At 39.1% G+C, this 12,847-nt stretch overlaps 1 long non-coding RNA gene across 5 annotated transcripts in view; it reads left to right on the top strand.

Moving 5' to 3' along the window:
* Window positions 1-12,847, top strand: part of LOC125617469 — a 37,923-nt gene that overhangs the window by 2,860 nt on the left and 22,216 nt on the right. For 2 of the 5 annotated variants that reach the window (XR_007348494.1, XR_007348491.1), the window contains 3 exons: window positions 89-141; window positions 504-671; window positions 1,460-9,102. This is a non-coding gene — a long non-coding RNA (uncharacterized LOC125617469). Of the gene's footprint in view, window positions 1-88; window positions 142-503; window positions 672-1,459; window positions 9,103-12,847 lie in introns of those variants that run through there. The other 3 variants (XR_007348502.1, XR_007348500.1, XR_007348492.1) reach the window with 3 other exon arrangements.

Genomic DNA, 12,847 nt, shown 5'->3' with positions numbered 1-12,847 from the left:
GAGAGAGAGAGAGAGAGAGAGAGAGAGAGAGAGAGAGAGAGAGAAAGGAGAAAACAAGAGCAAGTTGAAATATTATTTTCTGCTATAGTGATAACAAGCTGGAAGAAACTGGGAATAATGGCAGTGTGTGGGGGAGCAGAGGTATGTATATATGGTACAACCTAAAGCTGAGACAGATGCTCCAATGTACTGATACATTTGAAGGCACTTTGTGAGCATATGCTGTGCATATTATCATCAGAGGCTCACCTTGAGTTATCAGTGTGTCAGAGGCAGAAAAGAGGAGAGTGGAACACAGAGTTCTGACTCCCATCCCTGGGCTTTCCCCACTCCACTTCCCTGTGGGGAATATGCATGCCACGTCTCTCTTCTGACATTTCCTGGTTATTTAGACATTAGCTCCAGCACAGCCTGCACAGGTCTAGTGCCTTGTGGGAGAAAGTCAGTTAATTAAAGTCCCCTCATGCCATTTTTCATCACTTCTCTATGATTTTCATAATAAGGTGAAATCATCAAAGAGAAGCCAAGATTGCTCCGTGGAGAGATGGTGGGGGAGGAGAGATTCAGCCCTTAAGAGAAAAGCTCAGGAGGGTGGAGATTTGAGCCAACAAGAGCTGGGCCTGAGAGCATTGCAAAGCTGCCTCTGGAGAGGGACAAGGAATATCTGTGGGGTATGTGCTCGGGGTGGAGGATGGGGTATGTGATCAGCAGACCAAAAGGAATTCTCTTCAGTTTCATTTTCACTCTGTATGTGGAGTAGAACAGCATTGTTTAAAAAGATTGATAGATTAATTATAAATAGATCTATCTACTTATCTAATTACCTACATACATAATATAATAATAAAGAAAACTACAAACTTCCCAGGGAAGAGGGTTGAAAATTTGTCACAACTGCTTTCTGGCTATGCCTGAATATTTTAGAGATTTTGGTTTAAACTAAAGGTAACAAAGGTAACAAAAGGTAACAAAAATGCATAAGTTTATGCTATAATATTGGTTTAGTTTTCATCAACTGATATTTGTATTCTACATTATAGAAAATAGGTTAAAATATGAACTTATAAACACATGACACCAAAGAATATTTCCAGTATGAACAAGGTAGAGTACCTGCATCAACCACTTTTATGTTTATGACATCATTCTAGTTTGATTATGGAGGCCAGGTGAAGACAATTTTTTACAAAATTTCCTCAATTTAGAGCTATTCTTTATACTGCCAATTTTGGGGGCATGCCAGAGGAAAACATAGCAAGAGAAGGCCCAGTGTTAACCTAGTGTAGAGTATGCATTCCATTCTCTAGTCTACATCATCTGTAGGTTATGTTTTCTGGGACTGTAATCTGTGTTTAAGTAAAAATATAGGAATTGGAGATTAGGTCATTATCCTCTTTGTTTGCTCACTGTAAACAAACCATAAAATAATTCAAACTACAATATCTTTGTCTCTCTGCAGGTTCATCTGTCTGAGCACATGAATCATGCTCTCACCCTTCACCTTACCTTGTCAGAGCAATATGAATTTAATGGCGTCCAGATGTCTTGGACAGATTTGCTTCCATCACTGTACCTTACACTAACAGTAAAGATAAGGCCTTGATAGTTCTTTTTATTTCTTAAACTCAAAGTTGATTAATCCATAAGGGCAAAGTGTTTCCAAAACATATATTAAGAAAATAGATGGATGTTACATTTCAATCAAATGGGCAATCCCAGGAGAATTTTAGGAAGGTTTTGGAGATTGGGGAACTGAGAAAATAATATATATTTATCAATAGAACTTTTGTAGCTTACCTACAAGACATTTCAAATATTTGCCCTCAAAACAAGAATGATTGCCTAGCACATCTTGTTCTGATTCATACATGTGAGTTTTGGGAGGTGGAGACTCACATGAGATAGGACTCTACCTAGGGTTCCCCAGATGGCAAGGTGCTATCACCTGCAGTAAATTCTAATTCCATAGCAATGGTCATCTCTCCTTAGGGTTTATCCTCCTGGGGTGCACAAAGCTCTCCTCTGGTCTGCCTGAAGGGCTTCTCTAAAGAGAAGATGGAGTGGTCCCCAAAGAGTGAGGCCCTGTCAGGGAGATTCTGCATCCCAAACATGACAGAGATGGTTTACAAGAGTCTCCTGGAAGACATTTTCTTTGTCTTTCAGGAAGATTAAGCTTCATCCTCCCTGTGGCTAAGCATGATCTGGTGCCTAAGTGCTAGACAGTGAGATGTAAACAGAAATGGTGGTCAGCTTCTGAGCACCTTTCCTGAGGGACAGCCATCGATGTCTTTGAGTCCTCTCCTCCTTTGTTTCTTCCCCACTTTATAGACTAGAAGTTGGACTACACTAGAGATGGTGGAGACGGACACTCAAGCTGGATCCTCAAGGACTTTCTGAAACTGCCATCACAGCTCTGCGTTTGCTATAAACCTTGATTTCTTTTAGGTAAGAGAGAAATATATTTTTCATCTTTGGAAGCAGTTTCTTGATCCATGTCAGTAGGTGACCAAGTTCTCCCGGGTATCCTTCAGGACCAGCTACTCTTCGTAGCTGTTAATTCATAATGGTGAATAACATGTGAGCAACTTCTTAAGATTCTTTTTTCTCCTTATTTCTAAGACAAGTTAAGTGAACTTCATAGAATTCAAAATGGGTTCTGCCCTTTGAAATAGTATAAAGGGAGAGTTAAGCATGATACAAATAATCCAAGTGGATATGCTTAAAAGAGGTCAGAGGAAGCAGGAAAGAGTCCAAGATTCTCTAATTATCCAAAATTTATTATACAAAATTTATAAAGAGAGCAGATGGGAAAGGTAGAGACCCTATTCAGAAAAGATAAGCTCATCGAAGATTGTTGGCATAATGGCAAAACCCCAGTTCATTGCAAGTTTTGCTATTTCTTACACTCAAGGACTTTTGTACCAATTAGAGCAGAAATGGTTCTGTCTCAGTTTTTCTGAGATGTTGACTTGTCATTGAACTCTCAGCCTCAGTTGACACCTCATCCTTGACTGGAAACCTCTCTTATACTTCATTTAGCACAGGGGGTGGGAAGCCACAGCTCATAGACCCAATCATGGTCTAAGGGTTAAGAATGCTATTTATATTCTTAAATGGTTCAAAAAATTAAGAGGAAAATAACATTTTGTGACAAGAAAATTACATGAGACTAACACTTCAATGTCTATACATAAAGTTATATTTGCACATAGCCATGGCTGTTCATTACACATTATGTATGGCTGTTTTCACACTATGATGGCAAAGTTACATAGCTCAACATAGCCTGCGTGGCTCACAGAGACTCAGGTAGTCATTATCTGGCCCTTTACAGAGACAGCTTACCAACCTCAGATCTAGCACTATACGCCATCTTGGTTTTGGAATTCAGAAATAAAATCCTAAAATTTGAGAGTAGAAAGAGGATTTAGAAAGTCCCTGTTGACATCTCTGATTCATATCTAGCTAAGGCCAGCAGACTTATTTTTTGTGCAGTTATTTCATTCTTAGATATTTATTTAATATCTAAATGTTGTAGTAGATATTTACTTAATTATTTACTTTAAATGTTTAGTTAAGAGGAAATGGTCTGATGTTCACTGGTCTTAATTCTATTGAGCATGACCAAGGATTGCCACATAATAAGTGCTTTAAGATATTTAATAATTTAACACTTACTTAGCATTTACTATATGACAGGATTGTTCTAAATACTTGACAAGTGACTCATAGAATATACTGAAAGGTCAGAGAACACTTTACAGAGATAGATACTGAGGTACATAGAGGTTACAAATTTACCAAGTACACATAGCTTGTCGGAGGCAGAGTTGGGATTACAACCCAGTTTGACTTTGGAATCCAGGATTTCTGTTGCTCCATATATTTAAGAGTGCATGAATAAACATTTAATAGCTGCAGTCTTTCAAATATGTGAAGATAACTACCAAATTCCTAGAAAAAAAATACATTTATAGAAATTCCAAAAGCTAATACTTACAGAGTATTATACTCTATATAATACTTACAGAGAAACACAAGAGAATAAAGTCTTACAGTACTTTCTGCTTTCTCTAACTAATCATTCTAGGTACCCGCAGAATGGTAAGGGGTTTGAAAACCACTTAGTATAAAAAGAGATTGAAGCCTTTAGGATATTTAACCTGGAGAAGAGAACTCCTGTTAGGAAAATATGGGAGCAGTTCTAGGCTTTCCATGGCATCCATACAGCCAGAGGATGCAAGGACATTTTTCCCAGAACCTACTTTCAGAATAAAGAGACATACTTTCTAGAAGCTTCCAGGAAAACCGTTTTAGGCAAAGTCCCTCAAAAACCAGATACCAAGATGAGATTTTTATCTGCTGGGCTTTCATGGAGAAAAACAAGTATGGATGCAAACAGGGAGCTGGGAAGGCTGGCAGAGCAGTCAGACGATGAGGGAATGCTGACGTGGAGTGAAGGAAAGAGGGCGAGAGGTTGGTGGAAGTGCTTGTACTGTGTGGTCTAAGCACAGTCTTAAGGGAATTCTTTAGCCAACATCAGCTGACTTAGAAATTTTGTCTCCCAGGAACCAACCTGTGTTCATATTCCTTCAGATCCATAAACTTGGGGATGACTGCCAGACTGCAGCACCTGGGCCCTTGATCAGTTGTGCCACGGGAATGAATGGGAGGATAAGGTTTCAACAGGAGGAGTCTTGATTTGGTGCTTGCTTCTCTGTATGGCAGGGGTTTTACAGTAAACAGGTTTGATTGGCATTTTGGCAATCAAATCTCTGGGAGTCTCCACGGCTACACTAGAACTTGAGCAGGAGCTAGAACAGGGTGCCAACCTGAAGTAAGCATTCTCAAACTAGGGGTTTCCATCTGGGAGTTCTTACAACTGGGCTTCCCTGCCTAATGGCTTCAACATCACTCAATTCACACACAGCTCAGTTCACATATGGGTCAGGATGGCTTCCGGCATATGAGGACATTAAAGTCTTAGGGGGTTAAGAAATCTTCCTGAGAACACAACAGGTAAGTAGGTGGCTGGTTGATTGCAAAGTTATAGCATCTCCTCCACTTCAAATTCTTACTATGGCCATCTCTCTTCCAGCTTGCTTCAACAAAGCATTTTAGATTTGCTTTTCAGGGCTTCTTCTCTTCTGGGTGAGACTGGGAGAGCTTTGTGTCCTCTTAGGTACTGTATTAATGCATTCCACCAACACTGGCTTGAGATGGCAACTGAAGGCTCTTGAGGCTGGCACAACACCAACCAGAAGGTCAGGTTGTTCTTAATGTCCAATAATTGCAGGTAGCCAAATACAGTACAGTGCTCAGGAATAACAGCACTTGGCTGACCTCATAAGGAAAACTGTTTAATGTATCCATTTTGGTTGCTTAGTTATATGCTGATACACACCAAGATCATGTGAAGCTGGCACTTTAGGGAGCCAACGGAAAGACAGACAATGACCAAAATAACAAGGACGGTGGAGAGAGTTTCAAGGGTCATCTCAGTGACAACTCAGACAAAGTAATCTTTACTGTGGGTTTGCCCTAATTTAAGGAATACAAATTAACAACACAGATAAGTAAAGAAGTGAGTATGTATTGAAAAGAAAAGGCATAATGAATTTACAGAAGGATTCAGTGTAAGAGCCCCTTAAATATCAATGAAGTGCATTTAAAATATAATTCATTATATATAATATCATTTACTATTGTTTTCAAGAGTACAACCATTGGGTTAAGGGCTGTTCACCTATGCTTTGAAAAAAATACGATTCAAATAACTTCCACAAGAAGTTTAATACATTTTCTTATGTCTTTAATACATTTTTTTATGTCTGTACATTCAAGAATATTCATGAAGGCTTTATTATGTACAAGACACACTACTGAATTCTAAGACACTGACTTGGTAGATCTGGGATGAGGCCAAATTATGCATTCCTAACAAGTTCCCAGACCACACTGGGTAGAAAGGGCTTCTAGAGATTCAATTAGAAAAGGTGAGGCTCTGAGTGTCAGAGCCCAATACCACTGTAGGTTGAGTCAGGGAAGGATGCTGTTCCCATCCGATAGATGGGTCTCTGGCAACAGCACCTGCACCAGCACAATCACAGCATGCCCTTGGCTTCCGTTGCTGCTGCTGGTCAGTGGGTTTTGCAGTCCCTGAAGCTGGAGTGAATTCCTATTTGCAGGAATCTTTGTAGTCTCAAAGACATGAGTGAGAGCGGATATCTTCTTTCTGCCTCTGTAATGAGAGGCAGGCTGTGCTTCCCACAATGACTCACCATAGGAAAAATTGATCTTCCTCAAACCTGGAAGGAAGATCAGAACTGGACAGCCGAAATATGATAATGTCTACTATAAAAATTATGTCAACTTATATATATATATATATAAACTCCACTTATTGATGTGGCTCACCAATACATGATCCACTATACAGAGATAAACTTCCCAGGAACCCATGCAGTCACATGGCTTTAACCTTGGACGTGCCAATCTTCCTCCAACCTTGAATAGAAGGAACAGATATTCTGCATTAACACGTCATGCTAATATGGGCTCTTCCTTATTTGCAGTAAAAAACATTTCACATTCCAATTCTCATTTGCTTTATTTTTCTTTTTACTGAATTTTTTTCTTGTGTTAGGGAATATATCTCTGGATTTAGTTTATGAGGATCAATCAAATCCCAGAGGCATTCAGTTCATCCTCATGATGGGATTTCCAGGGCTATTTCTCCAATATTAAAAAATAAAGGTAAATCTTATGCTGCAGTTAAGAAGAATGAGAAATGTCAAAGTGTACACCGGTTTGTTCCCCTTTTAGGATCACTATCCCCATCCAAATTGTAAGCTGGCTTTCATTAAAATGTGACATTTATCTTTCCAAAGTGAATTTGTCTTCCTCTGATAAGAAGAGAAAAAATGTCACTATTTGCTGCTAAATAAATAAATATAGGAACAGACACATGATTATTTTAATGAAAACCATAATTTGAAAACAATATCTTTCTTAAATGTACAGTACACTAATAGAGGCAAAAATTGGCATAAGAATTCAAATAAATTCTGGGCTGGGGGTGTAGCTCAGTGGTAGAACATGTGCTTGACCCAGCAGCACAAAAAATAATTAAATAAATTCTATCATGTTCCAAGAAGATATGGACAAAGATGCTTATCAAAATTATAATATAGACTTTTGTTTCCACATACTGTCTCTCATTGCTAGTCAGTGAAGGGCAGGAATCATAAACAGGCATTTTCTATGTAGGAAAGAAGATAGTATGTTTAGACTGTTGGGTTAGACAGAGAAAAGGGATCCAGGAGACTCAATCACCTGACTGAATTATCCACTATTGAATCAAGTATATAACAGCACATCAATTAGGGGTCCAATATGTGAAGCAGGCACAAATTCTCAGGGGATGAACAGATTGCCCCAGACCAGGCCTGACACCATAGGACAGGCAGAGAACTTGTGTTCTCTTTTCATGTCTGGACAAACAAAAGACTTAGCTCATCTTATTTTAAAACTAACAATGGGGATCTTCAACATTTACTTCACAAATACAGCAAATTGGAAGTGCATTGGTCTGGAGGCCAGTCCCAGGGCCTAATTTTAATTCTGTTTCTGACACTCTTTCCTCATCTGAAGAATGAGAAGTTTGGAATAAATGACCATAATGATTTTTCTTTCTTGGCATGTCAATCAAAAGACTAAAATGATTTCTGTCTACGACATGCTCTGTTAGAAGGAGAGGGATGGGATTAGGAAAGAACTTTAGAGGTGGGGGAAATGAAAAACTTGAAGAAACACCTAGAGAAAGATGAGAACTGTGGAGAGGTCTTCAGTAGGTAGTTAATAAGAGGAACTCCATCCCCTGGAGCTGTGGACTAAGGAAGAGTCTTTGATTTAATCATTAAGCCCATCTGATTGTTCCCAGCAGCTAATATCTGTTTCTTGAGTAGCTTTATTCTGAATGAGATAGTTATAGCAACTCACCAGGAGGTGAAATGATTTTTTGGTGACTAGCAGAGATAGCCAGAATACTATCACTCCAGGAGCAAGATATGAATCTAGTTTAATATTGGACTTCATCATTGATCTTGAAGGTTCTCTCTTGAGTAAAGGACCCCAAATCAGTGCATTTGGAACCATAAAATGTGATTCAGAACCCAGGAGGAGATATGCATCAAATTCTTATATACTTAAACCGAAGATTAGCCACTGTCACGGAAATATCTTAATGAAGGTGGCTGGCCTTTTGTTTTTCTACAAACAACATGTTGGAAAAGGAAAAGAGAGAGACTGGGTTTAAGAAAAGAATTTTTTTTTTTTAAGTTCTCTGGTAATTGAAAATTGGCTGCATTTATTTTCTGGTTTGGGTTTTTCTTTTTTGGCTTGAACTGTGAAAAGGAGCAAGCAGAAAGAAATTTTATTCTGCTTTGACACTGAACACAGTAGCTACACATAACGCTTTTTAAAGTCCTACCATATGCCCATCTATCACACACATAATTTAGCATGTACAAAAACTCTGAGAGTCTGATGGTATAACCCTTGTTTTGGATGGTGATCTGAATAGGAATTTTGAGGTGTAGGGGAGATCCTCAGAAGTTACGAATGAGTTCAGCTAAGGTCTCTTCACTTCAAGTCAGATGTGCTTAGAGCTGCTACTCAGCTTCTGGAATCATCTGGTAGGCAGCTTGGCTGTGAAAGGAGTATATTTGGCTCAACTGCAGATCAAGACACCAACCAGCAACAGCCTAAAAACAGAGACTTGCCCAGCCCTAAGGGCATCAATGTGTTTTGGGACTACAACCTTACAATTGTCCCTTCTGGAACAGTGTTACACACCTCACAGCTTACTGGTTGAATAAATGAGTGAATGCGCTTGCCTCTTTGTCTGCAAGAATTGACTATGACTGATGATACAGAAGTATTTCCCCAAAGAGTGAATCTTCCTAAACACAAAAACCTGAAATGTTAATATTCTGAATTGGTCTCTTTGTCTTGTTTTCTAGAAACGAATTTCAATGTCATCCTGTAACTTGGGTCTATTCAAGTTCCGAGAACTGCAATATAATAGTAAATGGCCAAGTTGATTGTCTTGAGTTCATTGACCTGTGGAAAGGAGACTTTTGGGGGACTTGGGGGGATGAGCCTATGTACTCTTGTGTCATTTATCAGAATTACCAAAAGAAAAAGTAGGATGCAAGTTAACACTTGTCTGTCAGTAGGTAAACCTTGAATTATTTGCTAAGTAGGAAAGTAGGTTAAAAACAATTCTTTTAAAAAAAAGATTTTATGTGCTGTAGGTAGCTTTATACATTATCAAGTAGCAGCAGACTCTCTTTCTTCTAAATCAAAGTCATCAAAGTATTCAGAGTGGAACAGAACTAGAATTATCAGCATTCACTTTCCCAACTGTAAGATGTTTTGAACCCTAGATAAGAGTGGAGCTTAAGATGAAAATGGTACCTACAATAGGTTAAAGATTTTAAATTTGGAAAAAAAAAGACCTAACAAATCTGCAACTATAGACTATCAGAAACAAGTGCCAATCATGGAAGGATAAGGTGAAAACAATACAGCGTGTCACTATAGCAGAGATTGTCATAAAATATGGCAATAGATGGAGTGGCTCTCCAGCCTTGTACCTGTATCCACAATATTCCACATATACATCATGCTCTTATCCAGAAGATGAAGGACATAATGAGAATCACAGATGCAGAGCTATATTTGTTGGCACAGGAAAATGTCCAAACATATTGCTGACTGGAAAAGCCAGATTCTAGGACATTATGTAGAATTACATCTATATGTGCACATTCATAGAGAGATGTCTCCAAGGATATTCAGCAAAATGTAAATGGAGGGTGGGATTTCAAGTGATTTCTACGTTGTTTGTACTTTTCTGTATAAGCAATTTGATTGTGTGTGTGTGTGTGTGTGTGTGTGTGTGTGACTGGAAATTAAACCCAAGGCCCTGCACATGCTAGGCAAGTGCTCTAGTAGAGAGTTATATCCCCATCCCCCACCCCCTTTTTATTTTATTTTTCAGAGAGGGTGTTTCTAACTGGCCTAGCGTAGCCTCAAATTCTTGATTCTCTTGCCCCAGCCTTTTGAGTAGCTGGGAGGACAGCAGTGTGCCACTGTGCCTGGCTAATTTGAATTTTTACATTTATATTCAGAATAAAGAAATAAAACTAGAAAGCATTTTTAAAAAACAGAAAGTAATACCATAATCATTAGCAGCAATAATCAGAAATTGGTTTAAAAATGTGAAACCAATTTTTATTTCCAAGAGGTGATAATAGTTTTCTTAAAGGCACCTCAATCGGGTGGTCTTTTATTCAATCACTTAAATTTTGACCATTTGCATGGTTTGTATATATACAGGCTCTAAATGGAATCCACCAAGATATTCATATGAAAAGCAAAATCAAAATATACAATTTAGGGCAAACACCTGAAACTTCAGTCTAAATAATATCAAATATTAAGCTGTTTTCTATCATGTAGGAAAAAAAACCTGTAAATGATGAAGTTTGCACTCGTCACGCAGACATTGTTAGAAGTAGCGAGATGCAAGGCTAGAGAGAAGGGGAGGCGGCAGGGGCCTTTGGATCTACACAGGTCTTTTCAGGGACATTTGTATTCAGGAGAAATAACAGTGTCAGTAACACCTCAAACACAAAGGACATTGAAATGTACAGGACACACCAGAAGTAGTGACAAAATTCAAATAGCACTTCATTGTTAGATTATGCCACTCTCAAATATTCAAGAGATACGGAAGTGTTTTTCTTATCCTTCTCCCTCTCGACTCACAGTCACTCACTCAACATTTCTGACACTGGGTGTGCGGGTGTTTTCCCAACTCACACCAGCTATAGCAGTTCTCCAGCAGATTCTCCAACAGACATCAGCTGGGTGTCCTCCGGCGCAATTCAATTCTGACACTCTTTACCTGGAGACAGCTTCGGATCCCATGGGTCAAGGGTGCAGTGCCACAGACTGCCTCTCTCCCTTCAGATGCCAGTGGCAAGTGTGACTTGTGACCTATGCTTCTGACTGGCTTTACATCAGGGTTCCTAGGAACCCTTCCTGCATTCAATTAATTTGTGAGAGTGACTCACAGATCTTAGGGAAATACATTTATCAGTTTCTTAATAAAGGATATAAAAAAGGATGCACTGAACAGCCTGAAGTAAAAATGCACAGGGCAAGGAATGGACAACAGGGCTTGGGTCCTCCATGTCCTCTTCAGGTCACACCCACAGGAACCTCCCTCCACATGCTTAGTTATCAGGAAGTTCCCCGAGCCCAGTACTTAGGGGTATTTATAGAAGGAAGCTTCATTATATGGAAGGATTGATTAAATCAACTGAACATAGGTGATCGATTCAATCTTCAGCCTTTCTCCCTTCCTGAAGGTTGTGGGCAGAAAGTTCCAAGCTTCTAATCATGACTTGATTGATCCTGTAAACAATCCCAATCCTGAAGCTAGCCACCAGCCCTCTGACTAGCATCTAAAAGACACTCTTCCCCAAGGGTTCTAGAAGTTGTGCACCAGGAAATGGACTTAGACCAAGTATAGGTTATTTTATAATAAACCACAGTATCTTAAGAGGTTTAAGGTTGAAATGGTTCTCTTTTCCTCTATGTTAAGAAATTTGACATGTGGGAGTTAACGTTGAAAGATCAGTGGACAAATGGAGAGAACCAGATTTTGAATTAAGCAGGAATGCCTCTCTGTACACTTCTTATTCTCTGCAACGAATGCATGTTGGCATTAGAAGGCTGAACTGCACAACACATACAGAATATTAATATTCAGTAAACAATCATGATTACAGTCACCAAGTGCCGAGTATCTGCTGCCTGAGTGTTTCCAGCCTCCTTTTAAAATAGTGCAGCTGTTACATTAATGGGCGAGGATCCAGGGTAATAGGAAGGAATAAAAATTGTTGCATTTGATTAGTTCTAGTGGATGTCATCTTCAAAATGCGACTAATTTGATAATACCAGAGCATTTCTGAGGGAAGAAAGAAAATAAGAATAATGTTGTGTAAATAGATACATTATTATTTTCATCTCTTTTGACATTGACATTCTCGAAGCAAAATGACAGCGAGGAAGTGAGAAATAAGTGAAGCAGCCTTTTCTGTCTATGGATAATTGCATGAAGGGCTGACAGTTCTGGGCCAGAGGAGCAAGAGTGGGTCCAATGCAGACTGGCTTTTCCCTTGGAATTGTTATAGCAACTCAAATTCAAAGAATGTTTAATATGTTCCTGGCCCTTTGCTAGCAGCTTCATGTAGATTAGAGCATTTAATCTTCACCACCAACCTGCAGAGTTAAGCACTGTTATCACTGTCATTTTACAGATGTGAAAATGGAAGCCCAGGAGTCAGGCAACTTCTCAAGGTCACAGAGCCAGAGGTGGTGCTAGCATCTGTACTCAGGCCTGTCGCTCCCTCAGCTACTATGATTTGTTGTTTCTCAAAGTGGACTGGCTAGACAAGGAGGGCCATGTCATAGGTAGCCCACCAGGTTACTGGTCCTCAAGTTTTAAATCAGCTATTGTGGGAGTAAAAATTTTTAAAAAATTAATTTTAATTTTATGCTTTGAAAATAGTTTCCATCAAGCCAAGTTGAGGCCACTTTTGCACTGTGGTCTTTGAAATGCTCTGTCTCTTCTTGTTCCTTTTTTCATGTTCCTCGGTTTGTAAAGCAGGTCTACAGAAGAATTAAATTCATACCTAATTAGGAAGGAAGGAAGGAAGGAAGGAAGGAAGGAAGGAAGGAAGGAAGGAAGGAAGGAAGGAAGGAAGGGGCC

This window comes from Marmota marmota, unplaced genomic scaffold, assembly GCF_001458135.2.
Source record: "Marmota marmota marmota unplaced genomic scaffold, marMar, whole genome shotgun sequence".
Taxonomy (NCBI): domain Eukaryota; kingdom Metazoa; phylum Chordata; class Mammalia; order Rodentia; family Sciuridae; genus Marmota; species Marmota marmota.
The sequence above is the reverse complement of the archived record's forward strand: the minus strand, read 5'-3'. Positions and strand labels throughout refer to the sequence as shown.